Source organism: Camponotus vicinus, unplaced genomic scaffold (assembly GCF_025532165.1).
Source record: "Camponotus vicinus isolate PSW18456_S1 unplaced genomic scaffold, iyCamVici1.0 SCAF_11, whole genome shotgun sequence".
NCBI classification, from domain to species: Eukaryota; Metazoa; Arthropoda; class Insecta; order Hymenoptera; family Formicidae; genus Camponotus; species Camponotus vicinus.
This window is the reverse complement of record NW_028141947.1, coordinates 3,675,842-3,697,656: the sequence shown is the minus strand read 5'-3', so window position 1 is coordinate 3,697,656 and position 21,815 is coordinate 3,675,842. Positions and strand designations below refer to the sequence as shown.

The 21,815-nt window shown below is 26.5% G+C and overlaps 1 pseudogene; it reads left to right on the top strand.

The window, feature by feature from the left end:
* The first annotated feature begins 3,033 nt into the window (after positions 1 to 3,033).
* Positions 3,034 to 20,506, top strand: LOC145961776 (aminopeptidase N-like; annotated as a pseudogene).
* Positions 20,507 to 21,815: the final 1,309 nt, after the last annotated feature.

Below are 21,815 nucleotides of genomic sequence, written 5' to 3'. Positions count from 1 at the left end.
ATTTATTTATTTTTTTCGCAAATTTAATATTATTCGATATACCCTTCAATATTATTTTTACATTGCAACTACATTGCATATTAAACAAATTTAAACCATTAATGTTTCCTGTGCTTTATTGAAACTTCTAACTTAAAGCTATATGATAATATGCACTTTATTAAATTTTATTGTAATCATACATAATATATTCTTAGGAAAAATATTTAAATTCTCTCTCTCTCTCCCTTCCCCCGCCTCACTTTCTCTCACTCCCTCTCACACACACACACACACACACACACACACACACACACACATATTTTATTTATTTTTTTTTCTTTTTCGAAAAATTTTATTTTCAATTATTTCTTTCTTTCCCTATTTATCTATGTTTTTGTTATATGTTATGTTTAAACTCTTTTTCATTTTTACATGAAATATTATTTCACATGCGCCATCAAGTTGTTTTTATGTAATTCTCTACAAACGAGTAGATAATTCAGCGTATATCCATATTCTCAGAATCATACTGACATATTCGAACTAATTATTCGTTTGAAGAGGATGACATTATAATACAGTCAAATAATTATCGTTGTCATATTTTCATTAAAGCAGAGCCGCATAAATGTATATAATCGTAGATAAAATATATGTAGGAGCTATAATTTATATTCTCTCCGCATATTGTAACGTTATAACTATAGCTGCAAAAAATTGGATTGTCTATTTTGATAATTGCATATCGTGAATTGTGCTTAAAATACTTTTGATATTTTATATATAAATCAGCTAAAAAGCGTTTCTTCATATAAAGAGCTGTACCCTGTGGGCGTAAACGCGTCGCATGTTTGCTCGCGCAAATGTATGTGCGATCTATAAGCTGCGAAGACATGAAAGTAAGAATCCGGTATTACTCTATCCATGTTCCACTAAACTTGATCCAGTCTTTGTCCCATGATCTGGCACCTATAACTTCGCATACTTTTGCATCATTTCACCTCCTCCTTTATCGAAGTCCACCTACGCAGCGGACATAAGCTGTCATAAGAGTTATCTGCATTCAGCACAAATAACGTGACATATTTCTTAACTAGGTCAAGTTCGTTCCGGAGATAATATAATAGACGGAAGTCTTATTTCATCACGGTCACAATCGTGCTGAAAAAGTATGTAACATTTCCGTTTAACATTTAAATTTACTTGGAGTTAATGATATTTATCGCTTCTAATTAGATCTTTTTGCTGGTATAATTTTATTAATAATTCTGATAAATATTCATCTTTACTTCCCCACTACTGATTTTGATCTTGACATGTGTTGTCAACATCATGTCCCTGAGTAATATGCAAAATAAAATGCGTTTTAATTTCTTAGGGTTTTAATTATACTGGGTAGGATTTTAATAATCCTGCAATGATACTCGATGCGTTTGTATTATAAGAATACTTTACGCATGATTACAGATTTTCTTATCGTTTTACAAATCTGAGATATTTAAATTGTACTATTAATTATGCAAATGAGAGAAAGTTATTTTTTAATACGTAGATTAATATATTTTGTTAATATTACAAAAACAAGCTGAATTCTGAATTATTAATATAGTAACACAATAACTATAAAATTACATCTTAATATTTATTTATTTTAACATCTCTTAAGTTTTTTATTATATTAATAATGTATATCAATATATGTATATTAGTATTGCATTAATTATTACTTGCTAATACACATAAATTAATATATGTATATTAATGTGTAATATATATGTGATTTAATAGTGGATAATATTACAGTATAGATTATAATTTTAATATAATGTAAAATAATTACGAATGTTGTATATAATAAAATATTATATGTGTAATTAATATTATAAAATACTGTACATATAATTAATATTTAAATATACCTGTATATAAATATTAACAAATTAGTGCGTTATATTAACATATGTTATTAATACTTTAAATCCTATAAAAAGTATTCTTTACGAATGTGTTTTATTAATGTACTATTAATATTTTTAATTTAATAATAAATAATATGGCATAATTCTTGGAGTACGCTATCTCTATAATATTTTTATTCCACCTTATAAAAAAACCTTTCTTAATTTTAATTTAAAAATCTGCTTTGTTATGAGAAGAACACGATTATTGATTTGATCGATTTGAGAGATTTCCCGTTGTTTTATTTATATGTCCACCATATAAATTTGAAAGAGTGAACAAAAACCTAAAAAATAATAGTTATTCATTATATTCTCTTATATACAATACTGTAATATTATACTCTAGTGTTAATAAGTTACGTTTTTTTATCAACTTGCTTAAAGACAATTTACCGATACAAACTCGTAATAATATAGTTAATAAAATTTTATTTGAATGTATATTGTAAATTATAACAATTCTCAAATTTTTGGTAAAGGAATATACTTTTAAACAGTATAAAAGGTAAAGGAATATATTTTTAAACAGTATAAAAGAATTCAAATATATATATTTACAGATATTTTTGCATTCTACGTAACGGCCTCTTTTGCTTTAGACCAACGCAAAATAGACGGTTTTGCCATCTTACGGCTCTCGGTCGCTAGCATGAATTTGGAGTGGGAAAAACGGCACCGTGCTTTGCTATTACATACCGTTTCTCGATCGAAACGTCTGTTAACGACCTCAGAAGTTGTGTGTTTACATATGACATACACATTTATTGTAATATCGCCAAGTGTTGTTAGTCTTTGGAAGTTTCTCGAAATAAGAAATCATAAGTACGCATATATATTTTTCATGTTACAATGATAGTGGATAAAACATTAATTTATTGCTAATTATTGTAACGAAACATACACTTGCATAGAATTTGTAGTATATCTCATTATACAGAGTAAGTCATTTAAAATTAAGTTTATTTCTATGTATTTGTCTTAATTCCTTTTTTTCTATTAAATCATGATAGAGACAATGCTGTGTTTAATTTATCAGTTTGTGCTTTCCAACAAAAATATACTTTTACAGATATTTAAGATAAAAGTAGTATCATGTTTCTAAAACTATTGTTAAGTAGCAGTTTAACAATCATCGTCGCGGCGGCTTTTTTAACCGACGATCCGATATTTAAAATATCTCAAGAAAAGTTAAACATCTACCCGAATTATATATTGCCGCAACAATATGATATCATCTTTACACACATCGAAAAAAATATTCTTGTCAGCAACTGCAACATACGTATAGAGATTATACGTCCAATACCAAGGATAATATTGTATTCACCCGTAAAATATATCGGTATAACCGTATTTGATTATCCACTATATCATTCTATAAATAGTAATGAAAAAATGATCCCTTTTATACCGGTAAAATCTTTGTATAATAATGAGACGAACAGTGTCGAATATATATTCACGAATGATCTATCGCCGGGATATTACGTCATAAAATTAGTTACTAACATAACTGAAGATACAGGCCTAAAAAACTTTTATAAAAGAGGTGAACGACAATGGTAAGTAAATATATAGTAATTTCACAGGGTGTTTATCAAAAAATCATGGTACAGCATTCTATTTATCAAAAAGTATTTTCTAAGAGAAGACATTTTTATATAAACATGTGCGTATCTGAAAAGTTTTCATTCCTAATTATGTGTCTTTTAAGATTTTAGTAACAAATTTTGCAATTTATTATTATTATCGTTATTGTTATTATCACTATTATTAAAATGAATGTAAACTGCAAATAAAAATTAATTTAATTAAAGTAGTCAGCAATAATACACATCTTATACAACATTTTAACATTAACTGTCGGACGAATTCAAATATTCCGGTAGTGTTTTGAATTGTTTCCAAAATCTAAATAAAAATACAATTCTGAAAGTTTTCATAGAACTTGTTTATTTAAAATTTAAAATTTTGGCAAACATTTCATTTTTACAATGTTTACTAATATCCAACTTCAGGAAATCATTACTAATATTTAATGAAGCCTATTACCGGGGCATTATACCATAAAATTAATCTATAATATAGCTGATGACACAGATCTAAAAAACTTTTACAAAAGTTATAATAATTCTGAACAAAAACATTTTCAGACACATGTATGAATTTTTGTATGAATTTTGTGTGAACTTCTTGTATAAATCAAATTTTATAAAAAAGAAAAGGCTAAGGACCGTAGCGTAGGATGTTATTACGTAATTAAATTCAGAACATAGATCTGAGACGGGTACTTTATATATTCTTAATTAATTAATAATAAAGAAAGAAGAACATTGTCCGTCAAAAGAGTAATACAATGCAATAAAAGTTGACAGACGTACGTTTCGATCCAATGCGGATCTTTTTCAATGTCTTAATAACGGATAACATGATCAAAACGCGAACGTTACAAAGGCGCGCGCAGTACAAAATAATCAGGAGGTCAAAACAATCAAATTAAAACGGTCGACAGTCTAATGTAGCGCAGAGATAATAAAGGAATAATAACGGTCGAACAAACAAAACAACGCTTGTACAAAAAAATAAATAAAGATAAATAAAAATTATATATATATGCATGGCGATGTAATATTCAAACGAATAGCGCAACGCTCACCTCGATATCAAAATCGTCCGAGTGACACTATGAAACTAGGAGAAATATACTTCGCCTGATTAAAACAAAGGGGAAGTCCGTTTTTTCTTTTTCTAACGACCTTATTCTATCATATTGTATAAGCGTTTTATGTTTCTTTTCTTTTTGAAATAACGGCTAAATTCTTCCCTTTATATTATATGTTTGGCACGATAATTGATATTTGTTTGATTCTATTTTGCGCATTTCTAAATAGGCTTCCACCTCGTTATCAGTCATTCTAATTCTTTCGGCACATCTGAGCGACTTGGACGTTGGAGAGGTTGTCATATTTTATCGAACTGGGACTATAATTTATTTACTGCAACGACTCTCATCAACATGAACAAACTTTTCATAGTTCGAACTTCCCCTTTGTTTTAATCAGGCGAAGTATATTTCTCCTAGTTTCATAGTGTCACTCGGACGATTTTGATATCGAGGTGAGCGTTGCGCTATTCGTTTGAATATTACATCGCCATGCATATATATATATAATTCTTATTTATCTTTATTTATTTTTTGTACAAGCGTTGTTTTGTTTGTTCGACCGTTATTATTCCTTTATTATCTCTGCGCTACATTAGACTGTCGATCGTTTTAATTTGATTGTTTTGACCTCCAGATTATTTTGTACTGCGCGCGCCTTTGTAACGTTCGCGTTTTGATCATGTTATCCGTTATTAAGACATTGAAAAAGATCCGCATTGGATCGAAACGTACGTCTGTCAACTTTTATTGCATTGTATTACTCTTTTGACGGACAATGTTCTTCTTTCTTTATTATTAATTAATTAAGAATATATAAAGTACTCGTCTCAGATCTATGTTCTGAATTTAATTACGTAATAACATCCTACGCTACGGTCCTTAGCCTTTTCTTTTTTATAAAATTTAATTGTTATCTTACGGACCGTTATTCTCTTTTTGTTTTTGTATAAAGTTTATATAAATTTTATATAAATTTTTTTATCCATATACTTCATAGAAGTCACTAACAAAATTTGATTAGATCACGGACACTTTCTCAATTTTCACACACATAAACACTTTATATATAAAATTAAATATATAAGCTATACTTATGCTGTTTCATGTATTTAAACATGCACATACACGCATACATAGTACTATTTAGGAATTATTTTCTCTATAATATGCGAATAACTAAAAACATATATATTCACTTAATAATAAATTATCACTAAAATATGCAGTTTCTTTAACATGTGTAAAATTATGTATGCAATGGTAAGGTAATATGTCAATGTCAATAATCATAATATATCAATTAAAATCAATTTAAAAAAATTATTATTCTAATATTGTATAATATTAAAATTTATTTTAATTTTATTGAACGAAATTTTGTTTCATTTTAATTTTATTGAAATTTATAATTTTGATACTAAAATATTAACTTTTAAATATTAATTATTTATTTTGTATCTGTATATTCTCAAGTAAACATTTCATCACCATTACGTTTTACTAATGTCACAATACTATCAAAATCATTATTAGACTACATAATAGAATACATTGTACAAGATAAGATATAGAGTAAAGGAATAAGAAGAACTCTATGCCATAATTTTCTATATATATTATTCTTATATATAAACTGCATCCGCGTATATCTTCTTTTTATTCAATTTTTAATATTTCTATGTAATTGTCGAAAACTTATTATCATTAATTCATATTTCTAAATGTGATAGGTTGGCAACATATGTTGATACTATTGGAATCCAACACATGATTCCACGTTTGTGACCGAATCTTTACACATCTCGCCCGTCTATAATATTATTATAAATCGTCATAAAAATTATACAGTTTTATCAAATATACCGAGACGAACAGTAGAAATGAATAATAAAAACATGACGATGACACATTTTAATACAATTGTAAGGCCTAATTATTTTGTATTTGTGGATAACCGGGCTAATTTATCTCTCATACCTGGTCGAAGTCAAAGTAAGGTCAGAATTGATATGTGGTGTAGAATGCACTGCGCATTTGCACACGAAATTGTTCAAAATATAACTCTATACTTGTTTGGTAAGTGGCAACGCCTGAATAAAACTTGGCAAATAATTCATATTGCAATTCCGGATTTTCCGGAAAACGAAAGCATCATAAATCTGGGCCTTGCTATTTATAGGTAATTAAATAATTAAAAAATATTAATATATTTCGAAAGATGAAAAAAGGAAAATAATTCTCGGTATCTAAAATTATTTACATATCTTTTGTCTATTTTTTTTTTAAATATTATTTAAATATATTTTAAAAAATAAGTAAAATTGCATAAGACAATGAGAGAAACATACCTAAATGTTTATTATATCTTTAATCTGTATCAACTTATATGGAAAATAATATTAAAATATTACACACACACACACACACACACACACACACACACACACAGGGTGTACCAAAAGTCTGGAAATGGTCGAATATTTCATAAACTATGCATTTCAGAAAGAAATGTTTTAAACAAAAGTTGTATGGCTTTAAGGGGCCCATAAGACGGTGTCATTGGTTTTACCTTGAAAAGTCATTTGAAGGTCACGTGAAGGTCACCTTCAACTTTTTAAACGGGATACCCTATATACTTTTTCATACTCTTGTAGCTTGCCTCAAGAGCTTTCCAAAACACTATAATTAAACATTTTTTCATTAAATACTTTTCGAGTTATGAGGCTTGAAATAATTTCTTAATTTTACATAAACCGTAAAATATCTTGTAAAATTTTTATTTTTGATTATCTTACCTTAATACTTTCATGCAAATAATGAGAGGAATCAATTGGTGTAAAGAAAACACATAATTGTTTCGAAAATAAAAATGTAATTTGCAATTAACAATTACATTTTTCGAAACAATTATGTGTTTTCTTTACACCAATTGATTCCTCTCATTATTTTGTACATAAAAGTATTAAGGTAAGATAATCGAAAAATGAATATTTTACAAGATATTTTACGGTTTATGTAAAATTAAGAAATGATTTCAAGCCTCATAACTTGGAAAGTACTTAATGAAAACTAACTTAATTGTAGTGTTTTGAAAAGCTCTCGAGATCATCTAAAAGAATATGCAAAAGCATATAGGATGTCCAATTTAAAAAGTTGGAGGTGACCTTCACGTGACCTTCAGGTGACTCTTCAAGGTCAAGCTAATGACACCATCTTATGTCCCCCTTAAAACCATACAACTTTTGTCTGAAACATTTTTTCGTATCTTTTAGACTTTATGAGATATTTCGATGTCTCAAGATAAAAAAACTCACCCTGTATATATAAAGTAAATATCGTATTATTTCGTGATGAGTCATTCATACGCGCAGACATTATAAAACATTAATATATAATTAATATATAAATTTATAGAATTATTTAATTATGTTAAATTCGCAAGCACAAAATATTTTCAATAGTAATAAGCTTTCTATAAAACATTTTTTTAAATTTTCAGAGAAGCAGATGTTACCTACATTGAGAATGTCGATTCTGTTGCGAGAAAAATTAAAGTTGCTCACTTCATAGCCTACAAAGTAGTACAGGAATGTCTTTATTATGAAAATCCACTTTGGTCGTTATCCTCTTCGTTAAATGAGACTATTGTCGCATTTCTTGAATTATATATCACCGATAAGGTAATTGATTTAATCATTCTTTAACGCAAAACTAACTCACTTGCAAACAATATGATAGATATACATACACATCTATTATATTGTTTGCATAGATATACAGAGTGTAACTGAAAAAGCGCCCACGGAGCAAATAGCGTTTTTCCTGATTAAAAATCGAGTCGAAAAGTTCTGAAACATTTTTTTCTATAATATTTAATAAAGCGGTAATTATTGAGTAAAGTTGCGCCAATAAGCACCGACCTTTAGTCTCCTTGTCGAAATTTTTTTTAAGAAAACACTTTTGACGGAAGAAATATGATTTTTAATGCAAATTAAAGTCTTTCACATTATTACATCGCATAAGAATATTGCACGATAGCGGCATAAGATAGCGCCGAAACGGCGGAGCGCTCACGCACACTACCAAGCGCGCGGCTCACTGACGTACGCCCGTCTAAAAGTCGGTGCTTATTGGCGCAAGTTTACTCAATAATTACCGCTTTATTAAGAATTATAGAAAAATATGGTTCAGGATTTTTCGACTCGATTTTTAATTAGGAATAACGCTATTTGCTCCGTGGGCACTTTTTCAGTTACACCCTGTATATACATATCTATTATATTGTTTGCAAGTGAGCAAGGTTGGAGTTAAACATAAAGATATATGTATATACATATATAATGTAAAAGCTCTTTATAATTTTAGCTTTATCAGAGCGTATAAATTTTTTGTGTGAATTAGAATATTACGCGAAGATTCTATATTTACAAAGAAAAATGATAATTTTTAAAAAAATGCTATATTTATCAAGTAACAAACGTAGATAAAATATTCTTATATTTTTGTGTTTCTTTATTTGTCAAAGTCACTATTATATTACATTTGTTCGACATCTTTATTATATGAAATAGTGTTGGGATTTACTTGGAACTTTCGGCCAGATTTCTTAGCTTACGTCTACTGTTCCCCTCTTACTACTCGCGCTGCTCGTAACCAAGGAGCGCTCAGGAACGTGCGCGTCACAAATGTAATGTGGCAATCTGTCTATCTAAGTTCTCTTTATTGTAATTACGTTTCAAAACACAAATATTTTAAATTGTTACAGAACATATACGTAATTAATAATAGAATGATTATTTTTATTATTAATAAACAATAGAGAACTTAGATAGATTGCCACATTACATTTGTGATGCGCACGTTCCTGAGCGCTCCTTAGTTACGAGCGGCGCGAGCGGTAAGAGGGGAACAGTAGGCGTAAGCTAAAAAATTTAGTCGAAAGTTGCAAGTAAATCCCAGTACTGATATAAAATAAAAGAGAAATTATCATTCAGAGATTGCATAAATTATATATAAAGTTATTATAAAATTAAGCATATGTATGCATATGGAAATTGTGTAATAACATAATTTTGCTATATGATATATTATAAATAATTTTAGAAATATTTAATTTAAAAGTTATATCGTGTAACCATTTTTGTTATCATTATTAATATTATTTTTGAATTATTTATATATATAAAGAAAGAGAGAGAGTATAAGTAACAAACTTTTTTACATATACGTAGAAAGTAGCGGCCCTAGTACATATTGCTACTGTGTGTTAAATCTAATATTAACAAAGTAAATACATTAAAATTATTTTCTATAGGTTCTCCCAAATAATCGAGTAATAGATTTGTTTGTCGTACAATTTGAACAAGAATTCCATCATCTTAATACTGAATATAATACATCACTTTATAATACATCATTCAACAGTGCTGTCGAAAATCCCCTTTACATTAAAGGTATGATAATATAATTAAAAATTGGTTGTGCATAAATTTTTGAATAGGAATGCTGAAAAAGTTAGGCAAAATAACAGACAAAAAATTTAATTTTATATATAATAATTTCGTCATATATATACATATACAGGGTGTTCTATTTTAACTTTGCCATCGAAATATCTCGTAAAGTCTAAAAGATACGAAAAAATGTTTCAAACAAAAGTTATATGGTTTCGAGGGGGACATCTGATGGTGACTTTGACATAGAGGTCGATTTAGTGGTCATTTGAAGGTCAACTTAATTTTTAAATGGAACCCCCTATTTTTTATTATTCATATTCTTGTAGCTCATCTCGAGAGCTTTCCAAAACATTATAATTAAGTTAGTTTTTATGAAGTACTTTCCGAGTTATGAGGCTTGAAATCATTTCTTAAGCCTACACACTCATCGTTTCTCCCCTCTCCAATCACCGCTTCGCCGCGCGCCGCCATTATGTTACAATGAGACCGCCTTCGCCGCTGCATACTTCTAGCCACGCGCATTGGCCGATCTTCTTTAATTAATTTTTCGTTAATTATTGTGAATATTGCAAAATAGTATAGGATCTTCCTTTTTAATTCGAGCTAATCTACCTTCACATTTCAGGACTGCGAAAAATTTCCAGACACACTGTATATTGGACTATTTGAATGTAGGTGTCAACATCATGTTAAGGTCAACTTAGTTATTTTTAATGAGACTATCTTAATTTGTCTACATAAAACTATTCCTTATAATATTCCACATAAAGAGCTATAAGGATAATATATCTAAAAATTAAGTAGTTTATAAGATATTTTATACTTAAATTGTCAAAATTTTACATAAGTATCTCGTAAAATATTTATTTTTCGATTATCTTACATCAATATTTAAATCAATCAATGGGGAGAATAATGAGAGGAATTAATTAAAATTAATGAAGGAAACACATAATTGTTTCTTAAAAAAAATATCTAGCTGTAGCTGTATGTTGCAAATTTCTCACATTATTCTGTGCATAAAGATATTGAGGTAAGATAATTGAAAAATAAATATTTCATGAGATATTTTATAATTTAGATAAAATTGTCAACATATGAAGTATAAAATATCTCGTAAACCATTCAATTTTTGGCTCTTACTCTTATAACCTTTACATGGAATATTGTGAGGAATCATTTTATATAGACAAATTAGGATAGCGCCTCATAAGAAACTAAATTGACTTACACATGATTTTGACATCTACATCCAAGATTCAACTAATATTCTCTAATATAATCCTCTTTCCCGCTTTAAACCCTACAACTTTGATTGGAAACATTATTTTCCAAAAGCCATATTTTCGAGTTATTACAGTATGAATGTTAGAGTGGGACACCTTGTATATAATTATAGATATATTTAACTACAGATATATTTAACTACATATGTACACACACACACACACACACACACACACACACACACACACACACACACACACATATATATATATATATACAGGGTGTCCCACAACTCGCAATTGAAATTTTAATAACATATTCCTGAGTAAAAACTGAGACGAAAATTCTAATGCAAAAATGTTGAGGCTACAATAGTTTTTGAGTTATAAACGATCAAAGCTTGCCAATGATATCGTGTAGAATTCGCGCCCTTAGGTTCGTAATTATATTTACATGTGTACCGACCTGTCATTTGTTATTGATTTTTTCATGTTGTCATCATTGTCATTAGATGATATTGATTTTTACTGCAGCTGATTTCATTTTTTATTTCAGTTTTTTATTATGTACATCATACATTATGGTGATTAATTAATATTAACAAATTACAAATAATATACAGAAAACATTTAATTTTTTTTTAAATAAAAATTTAAATAATTGTTCAGCTATTACATTTAAACAGAATTATACAATCTAACGTTTTAACATATTTGAAAAATGAGATACATTTCTTTTTAATCAAAGAAATATTTGTAGAAATTATTCTATTATTATTATAAAGTAAAATAAAAAAATAAAATCAGCTGTGCAGTAAAAATCAATATCACATGAAAAAATCAATTACGGATGATACATCAGTACACATGTAAATGTAGTTACGGATCTAAGCGCGCGAATTCTACACGATATCATTGACAAACTTTAATCGCTTATACCTCAAAAACTATTGTAGCCTCAATCTTGTTGTGTCTCAGAACTTTCGTCTCTGTCTTTGCTCAGGAATATATTATTAAAATTTCAATTGCGAATTGTGAACACCCTGTATATATACATATAATTAATAATAATTTATTACATATATATATATACACGTAGTGTACATATATATAGAGTTTATTTTATTTACCAAATTAGATATGTTTAAAAATAAACATTATAATAAAATAATTTTAAATATATTTAATATTTACATGTTAATCTTTCTTTCTCAATATATTTAAATATATATATATAATTATAATTATTATTAATTTATAAGTATTATTATCTTATATTCTGATATAAATTATGTAAATGTAGGATCCCGTGTATTTCGTTCGTTACAACAAACGGTTACTGAACAAATATTTTGGGAGAGTATCCGCAAATATGTAAGGGATAAGTAAGTAATATACTGTACTACTATAATTATTCTACTACAGAAAACTAAATATGATGAATGATTGATTATATATCATAAAAGTCTTTTATATTTATTTTTATTTCAACTTACATCGAATCTTTCATACTTTATTATTAACCATACACAATTTCCTTTATCTTCAATGTCATTAAATATTCAAGATAAACTTTCAATTTACACATACACTTATCTTTTAAAAATAATTAAGTTAGGCTATTCCTAGTTAAATTATAGTTAAAAACTGTAGCATATCAAATATTTATGGAAACTATAAGTCATATGATTAATTACATAATTATTTATATAACTAATTCAACTAAATAAAAAATATAATTAACGTAGCAATTTTATATATTGTGTTAATATTGTGTTAATTTTATATGTTTTTATAATATTTATATGTTGCTCATAATACTTTTTGACACTTCGACAATAAATTTTGCACAAATTTTGTAACTTTAGCAAACCTGTTGACTATTTTGCTGAAATGGAGAATCCTTCTACACAAAAATCTGCAAACAATTTATATCTTATATGGCTGATAATTAAATCTTGGACAGTAATATTATCACAAAAATATTATCCTGTATTGAAAATAACACGAGAATATAGTTCTTCTGTAGAACGGATACAGGCATCAACGCACAATTTAAATAATTTAAATAAGTTGGCGAATTATGACGTACCTATAACGTGTACTACACAGACGCATATTGGTAATTCATATAAAATTTCATTGAACGATGTTCTACGATTGGGAATACCTCTTGGTTTTGAAGAGGATGGCTGGGTACTATTTGACATAAAACAAACTGGTAAATATGTAACAAATTTATCACACTTTATAATGTTTTTAACATAATGAAAATTTTATATTATTTTAATTATATACAAGCTCCTAAATTATCTAAACGTTTTCACTTGTTATATATTCAAAATGATTGACTGTAGAATATAATGATAATTATTCTGTTACTCTCTAAAAGTGAATCAGTGTACTATTACTGAAAAACAGAAAATAATCACTGATATTATAGCAGTTATAAATACAGCACTGTAAATCACTAATATAGCACTGTAAATCACTAACATTTCACTGAAAGAATTAGTAATATTAACTGTCTGAATCAGTATCAGTAATATTTTATTTATATTTATTATATTAAAAATTTTATTTTATTTATATTATATGCATGTTGAAAACTTGTTGTCTTAAATATAATAGATAATGAATGGATCATTTTCGTTTATTCGCCGGACATTTATTTGTGTCCGACTTATAAAATCGATTTAATATCTGAAGTTCCTCTGTTCAGATTGTATCAGAAATTAAATCGAAGTAATATTTTTAATTTTATCTGTCGTCTTTTGCAAACTTTACTTCTAACGACTAAAACTTAAATACGAAAGGGATAGCGCATCGTAGCGATAAACGAACAAACTAGCGATTACTAGTTTTACAATGAAATTTACTTCCACTGACCATAATCAGTGAGATATAAGATGAAGTAACAAAAAATAAACGTTTCCACTGAAGAGGGGCGGGAGGGGGGGGGGTCAATGAAATATTCGTTGATTCTCATGTCAATGAAATCTTATTTTATTATTTAAATTAATGATATTTTCATTGATTTATTTTTAGAGAATACATTATCATTTGCAAAAAAGATATATACTTCTTTTTGTATAATATTGAATAACAAAGTTATTTATTCTTACAAATGTATAGTAAATTTAATAATATATCTTCTGTGTTAAATTTAAATATATAATTTCAGAATTCCATTAAATTTTTGAGTTTACAATGCATTTAAGTCTTCAATAAAATTGTGTTTGTTTTGATATTGCATATTATTAGACATGGATATTTTAATTAAAGTTTAACTACAACAAAAACTTTCCTCTTATTTTGCTTAAATAGTTTTTTTAAATGCATAATGTAATTTAAAGTAAGATATAATTCATATAGATGCATTGTATATATAAAAATAAGATTCTTTTCATCTAATTAATAAATGTATTATTTGATAATTTAATCAACTTATTTACCATGTTACAAACTATTGCAGATCAATTTTATTATCAATTTTATTATTTTGGTCATATATACATTTTGTATTAAGTAGCATTGTGTGCGCGCGCGCGCGTATGTGTGTGTGTGCATGCATTTGTGTGTAAATTTTAAGCTACATTTTAAACCATTTATAATCCACTATATAACACGAAATATAATTAATGATTATAAAAAAGCTTTTTTATTATAGTTTTAGATTATGTTTTTATATGAATATATAGATAAAAACAAATAATATTATATAATATAATGCTATTTGTTCATTATTTATATAATTAAAAAGTTAGTTTATATTTATGTAAAATTTTTTGTACAATTATTATACATACTCAATTTTAGTGCAAAATAATCTTATATTTATATTTTACAATCTGTTTTTCTATTTATTTATAATTTTTGATACCTTTTTTATCTGGGTTAATGTACAAAAACAGATATTTGTATTGAAAATTGTCTGAAAGAATTATAATCGTTATATAATTTATTTGTTATCGGTAGGATATTTTCGAGTCAATTACGATATCGAGAACTGGCGAAGAATTGCAAGTTATCTAAATTCTGAAAATTATATGAAAATACATGTTTTGAATCGTGCCCAAATTATCGATGACGCTTTCCACTTAATGATAACAAACTAACTTAATTCCACTGTATTCTGGAATATTACGAAATATCTATCACGAGAAACAGACTACGTGGCATGGTATCCTATGTTCAAAACTTTGGAATATCTGTCCAATATCTTTCTATTTTCGGAAACAAATTTTGAAAACATCAAGGTAAATATTATAAATTGCCAATAATGATGTTAAATACACTAAAACGTACTTATTTCATATATTAATAATTATTAATCATTATTACATATATTAATAATTAATAAATATTACATATATTAACAAAAATTACATATATTAATATATTAATAAATTACATATATTAATAAATTATGCGCTTTTATAACAATAATTACCATATACTTTCCAAAAAGAGACATACAATAAAATACATGTAGCTAAAAAAGTTTAATTACGTTTTTTTAAATATATTTTGGATGAAAGATAAGTATCTATTTGTAAATTAATATTCGAATAGAGTATGTAGGGGAGACCGGAGACAAAAGTAACAACGTCAAGTGAAAGTGTAACAAGCCTCCTACTAAACTATACAATATGTTGAATACTTTATATTATATAGTCAAACGCGTACGCCCCGATTCTCTTCCTTTTTAGCTAATTGTTGTAGAACGATCGCGCCAGTTACACATGCAGGAATGAAATTAGTGTATTTGCGTTATTCACCTAAGTATTTCTTGTTTTAGTTTTTTTGTATCTATGTCTAATTAAAGTATATATATTGACGTAATTATTTGCCGGTGTATTCTTCTAAAATGTATTCATAAGTTTTTATAGTTGATTTGGCTAAGTCTTGCATCATATTTAGATTATAATGCTTTTATTTTAAAAAATGTGTTTGGGGACAAAAGTAACACGACACTTTGTGGACGAAAGTAACATGTTTCAATGCTTAGAATGTAAGGGCCGGTCCCATAATAAATGTACCAAAAGCGATTCTTATTACGTATAATTGTGATTCGGAATAGATATCAATCTCTTTTGTATAAGTAATTATCATACAATTTTTACACTATTATTTAGAATTAAACTATTATTTAGACTTAAAAAAGTAGAAAACTGGTGTGATATTAAGTATAATTATTTTATGATATTACTTATAATTATTTTGCTTAACGAAGATTATTTCTTTTAAGTTTTTCGAAGATGATAAAGTAAATATTTATTTTATTTTTTATTTTAATATAACATAATACAAAATAATAAAAGTTATCTTACTTAATAAAAGATTATAATAAAAGTTGCCTTAAATTGAAAAAAGTCATATTTATTTTATTTTTCCGAAAATAAGAACTGGTACTTTTATCCCCATACTATGTTACTTTCGTCCCAGTATAAAAGTAACAATCAACGTACTTGCGAGAACTATAGTAGCTCTTTAAATATCTATCATTTGAGATTGAAACACAGGTATAATAATAGAGCAATAAGTGGAGTTTTTTAACATATAATATAATCTTTTTTTTTATATCTCTAACGATAATTAATTAGTGATCTATAATACAAAAAATGTTACTTTTGTCCCCAGTCTCCTCTACTAATTATAAGAAGTTGGAGAGGGAAAAATTTGAAAATTGTTACCATTTTTAATCACAGCATGATATTCATAATGACGATTTAAATATCATTAATTTTGAGATAAAAAATTAGTAGGAAACATATATATTAGTTATCTATGTGTTTAATACATAAACAGTTTAAAAGTTGATGCATTATATTATACATATAATGTCCAAATGTATGTCTACATGTCTACAATATATGCATAAAATGTATGCACTTCTGTATGTTTATTTTATGATATGGACATGTGTTAAGCATGTGTGAATGTGCACATAAAAACATACAAATTTGTGTGTAAATACGTATATAATAAGTACAGCTATATAATAGATATCTTTATAAAAAAAATTCACAGCTTTTTACTAATGCAGAACGTTCTTTATATATAAAACCATGTAAAATATAATTGCGGAAGGTATCTTTTTATATAGCAAAATATAATGCAAGAATCGAAAAATATAAAATTTATATCAATTAACAATATATATGCACTTATATATTTAGATGGATATGAGTAACTTATTATACAATTTGCTTGACAAACTTGGATACAATGAAGTTTCTAATGAACACGATCTTACAAAGAGTTTAAGAGTGGAGGCTGCGAAATGGACATGTAATCTTGATGGTCGCATATGCATAGAAAAAGCCCAACATAACTTAAATCGACATCTCGCAGATCCTGAAAATAATACGTAATTTTTCTTGTATATTCCCGATTATTTTAATTTAATTGTTTTGTAGATACATGTGCAATGTTTATTACATTATTTGATCAAAATTTAACTTTATTAAATTATGTTATAAAATTATAATTTGTTAAATTATTTGATCAAAATATTAGATTAATATATGCAAAACTTTTATAACAGAATTTGTTTTTTATTGAATCTCGTAGGCTTTTGCCATGGTGGAAAGAATGGACATACTGTCAAGGTTTAAAAGTATTGTACTATCCTCTTAGAGGATTCTATGAAGATTCTCCTTGGTGGGGAGTATATCGTCTAGGAAAAGAAAAATTTAAAACTAAATTTTTAAAATATCTGTCTTGCCCTAAGGATTCATAATTTATCAAAGATTATTTAAATCTAATAAAAAATGATAGTACAACATCGATTATGTTTTTAAAAGATTTTTCCGATCAAGATTATATTAATTATTTTCTTTTTACTATCGCGAAGCATGCAAAGAATTCTGCAGTACTCAGTTTCATATTACACAATCTTGAAAATATAAAACCTAAGTAATACAGTTTTCTCTCCGTAAATATATATCTATCATTCAACAATTTATTTGTGTATCAATAAATTTATTGTTTTACTGTTATAGACAAGTCAGCGAGTATGCAACGTTTATTATTATTATTAATCATGTGTATTCCGCAAATCAACTCGAAAAGGTAAAAATTGCATGTGTTTATATATATGTATAAAATAAATAACCATGATGCGACATCAATTTATCATTAAATATTGTTGTTCAATATAATCAAAATAATCTGTTTTAGATAACGACTTCCTAACAAATATATTTATTAGTCTATTACAAGTTGAATTAAGTGAATATAAGAAGATAACATGGTTTTCATATAAGAAAGAGAAAGAGAAAGATGTGAAAGTAAAGGTAAATTTTATGAATATCATTTTATCGAATATACATATATTCCGTTATTAATCGTTGATATTTTTTGTTTTCATACAGAATATATTAATTTAGTCACAGTATCTCAAAGCGACAAGCAAAAATTAATGTTATCTAATTTCTCTTATAAAATAACCATATTTTTATTTCTAATTTCCAAAAATATACTGTTTTTAAAATACACTTCTCAAAAAAAAAAAAAGAATACTTTTTGTACCTTAAAAATTGGGCTATTTTCAACCGCCGAAACTCGTCGAAAAATCATCGTAGATAAAAAATTAGAAAAGCAAGCTTGAAAGCTTCGAAGCTTGAAGTTTCAACTTTAATGCGCAGTTGGTGGTTTTTAAAATTTTTTTATCTTCCTTATTCTGCGTTTTAAAAAAGAATACACTGTTTAATTCCTTAAAATTATGTATTTTTAACACGCAACTTAACTCTTGATATAAAAGGGGCCGTGGAACTGGGACGATTGTGTCAGAGATAAAGTAAAATACTCTTTGCTAATAAACTCTGTTACGATACTTTATTAGAAAACGAAGCGACCCGATACTCGCGTGATTACTGCGTAATGACGAGTGCACGAAGATAAAGAGGTGCGCATACCGGGGAGGATTGACAAAAGAAAAAAGTCTTTAACTGAGAATCTATTAGATATCGCCACGGGAGTCGCCACATAAGACGATATAACATTAACAATAAAATTTTCTCGAGAAATTCACCTCAAGTTCTATAAATTACATTTTCCCTGCGAAAAGCTTTTTTAAAAATTTTCCTCCGACTTTTCTTGACCGAGTAATATAAAAAATAAATACGATTTTGAAATTAAACCAGCATTTTTTAGATATGATGTTGATACTCGGCGAAAAATTGTCGTAGACAAAAAATAAAGAAAGCATTTTGAAGCTTGAAATTTCATCTTTAACGCACTATCGTTAGTTTTTTTAATTTTTTATCTTCCTTGTTCTATGCTTCAAAAAAAGACATTGTTTTGTTCATTACGTATTTTTGACACTCTGTAGTTCGATAAAAAATACTGGTTTATTTTCAAAATTGTATTACTCGGTCAAAAAAATCGTAAGAAAATTTAAAAAAAAGCGTTTTAGCAAAAAGCGTTTCAGGCAAAATGTTATAGTTTATGAAATTTTAGTTGAATTTCTCGAGAAAAATTTTTTTATCAAGTTTCGGTGTGTTAAAAATATATAATTTTAAGGAACCAAACAATGTGTTCTTTTTTAAAGCGCAGGATAAGAAAGATAAAAAAATTTTTTAAAATCACCAACTGCACGTTAAAGTTAAAGCTTCAAGCTTCAAAATACTTTTTTGTCTACGATGATTTTTCGACGAATTTCAGCGGTTTAAAAATAGCCCCATTTTTAGGGTACAAAAAGTGTTCCCTATTTTTTTTTAGTAGTGTATCATAATTTTTAGTGAATAAGAGAGTGAAAAAGAACATGGAAGCAAGCGAAAGCAAAAGAGAAAGAGAATTTCTTTACTTGGAAATTTTAGTGATCTTAATAAAAAATAGATTTATATAAACTTTAAAAAGAGAATTTATAGCTTTCAGATGTTAAATAGCTGTTAGTTAAATAAATTGAAATATTTCTTCAATATGATTGAGAGAGTTATTAGGTAATGTGATTAGCATACTCTAATATTACATGAGTCATTTGTTAAACTAAAACTGTGATAATGATAGGTTAACACAACAATTAATGCAATGACCTGCTAGATAGAACAATTATAATATTATAATATAATGATATTTTCTCTGTGATAGCCGTAGCTCTTATAAATTTCTAATTTTATATTTAAAATCGCTAATTATAAATTCTGTGAATTTTTATTTGTCAAGAATTACTTATAAAATATTACTTATAAACATTCTTTGCAGACATAAGAATTGTTAAATAAAATATGGTGCAACACTATGCACATAATGTAATAGAACACGTAGTATAATAGGAGTATGATTTCATTTTTGTTTCAGCAACTTCATCTCGATATTTTTTCGCCTACACTTTTTTATAGGGATTAGGGATTATTTATTTTAATAAAAATCTTAAATTAAGACTTCGTTATTTAGTATCGCATCGAGGAAAGAAATGTATTCCATGTACAACGATTTATTTTGAAAGAAAAATTAATTTTCTTTGAAACTGAGGTTATAACTATCATCCGCATTTCACTTTCTCTTCCTAGTTCGAAAAATTTAAATTTATATTTCACGTTTAGAGCTTTACTAATTTCTTAAAATTCATATCACTTTATTCGATTGCTGACAAATTTTTTACAAATATACGAAACCTGGATAGAAATCGACATAGTAATTTAAAATGTTTACAAACTTATAAATCCGTTTTTTCTTCGGGATAACTAAAATTTTGATTCTGAGAAGAGAATATAATCTTCATAATCTATAATTATTATTTATTCCAATTATATTTAAGATTATTGTTATAAATAAAATGTTTATAATATATATATATATATATATATATATATATATATATGTATATATATACGAGATAATATTTAATATAGTATTTATTGATAATTGATAGTTGCTATTCACTACTAATTAATATCGATATAATCTGTTTTAGACAAGCGAATTGGGTAGAAATGTCGAAGAGTTCAAAAGTATTAAGCAATATATTTTAAATATTCAAAGCAAAATACAGACACGTTTTCGCGAAATCAAAAGTCAAAAGGATTACTTTCAGAATTTTGTAAAATATCAATAATATCCATAATATCAATAATATCAATATAATAAGTTTAATGAAAGTAATAATTATGATGCAAATATATCTATATATCTTTCATTAAAATAGCTATTTATAATGTTTATAGTTATCGATTTATTATTTATGTTTATGTGCATTAATAATATATAATTAAATGCATTTACAAGGATTTATTTTATCCTGCAATTCATATTTGCACTGATGTTTTTATATCCTTATTTACATGAAGTAATGCAAAGTGTAAATTATATTTATAATTATAATATATAAATAATTATAATTAAATTATGTTATATTATAATTAAATTAAATATAAATTATATTCATAATTATAATATATAAATAATTATAATTAAATTATGTTGTATTATATAAATAATTATAATTATATTAAATGAGAAAGTATCTGCAATATATTTAACATTATATTATTAATGTACTAAAAATGTATCATCTAAT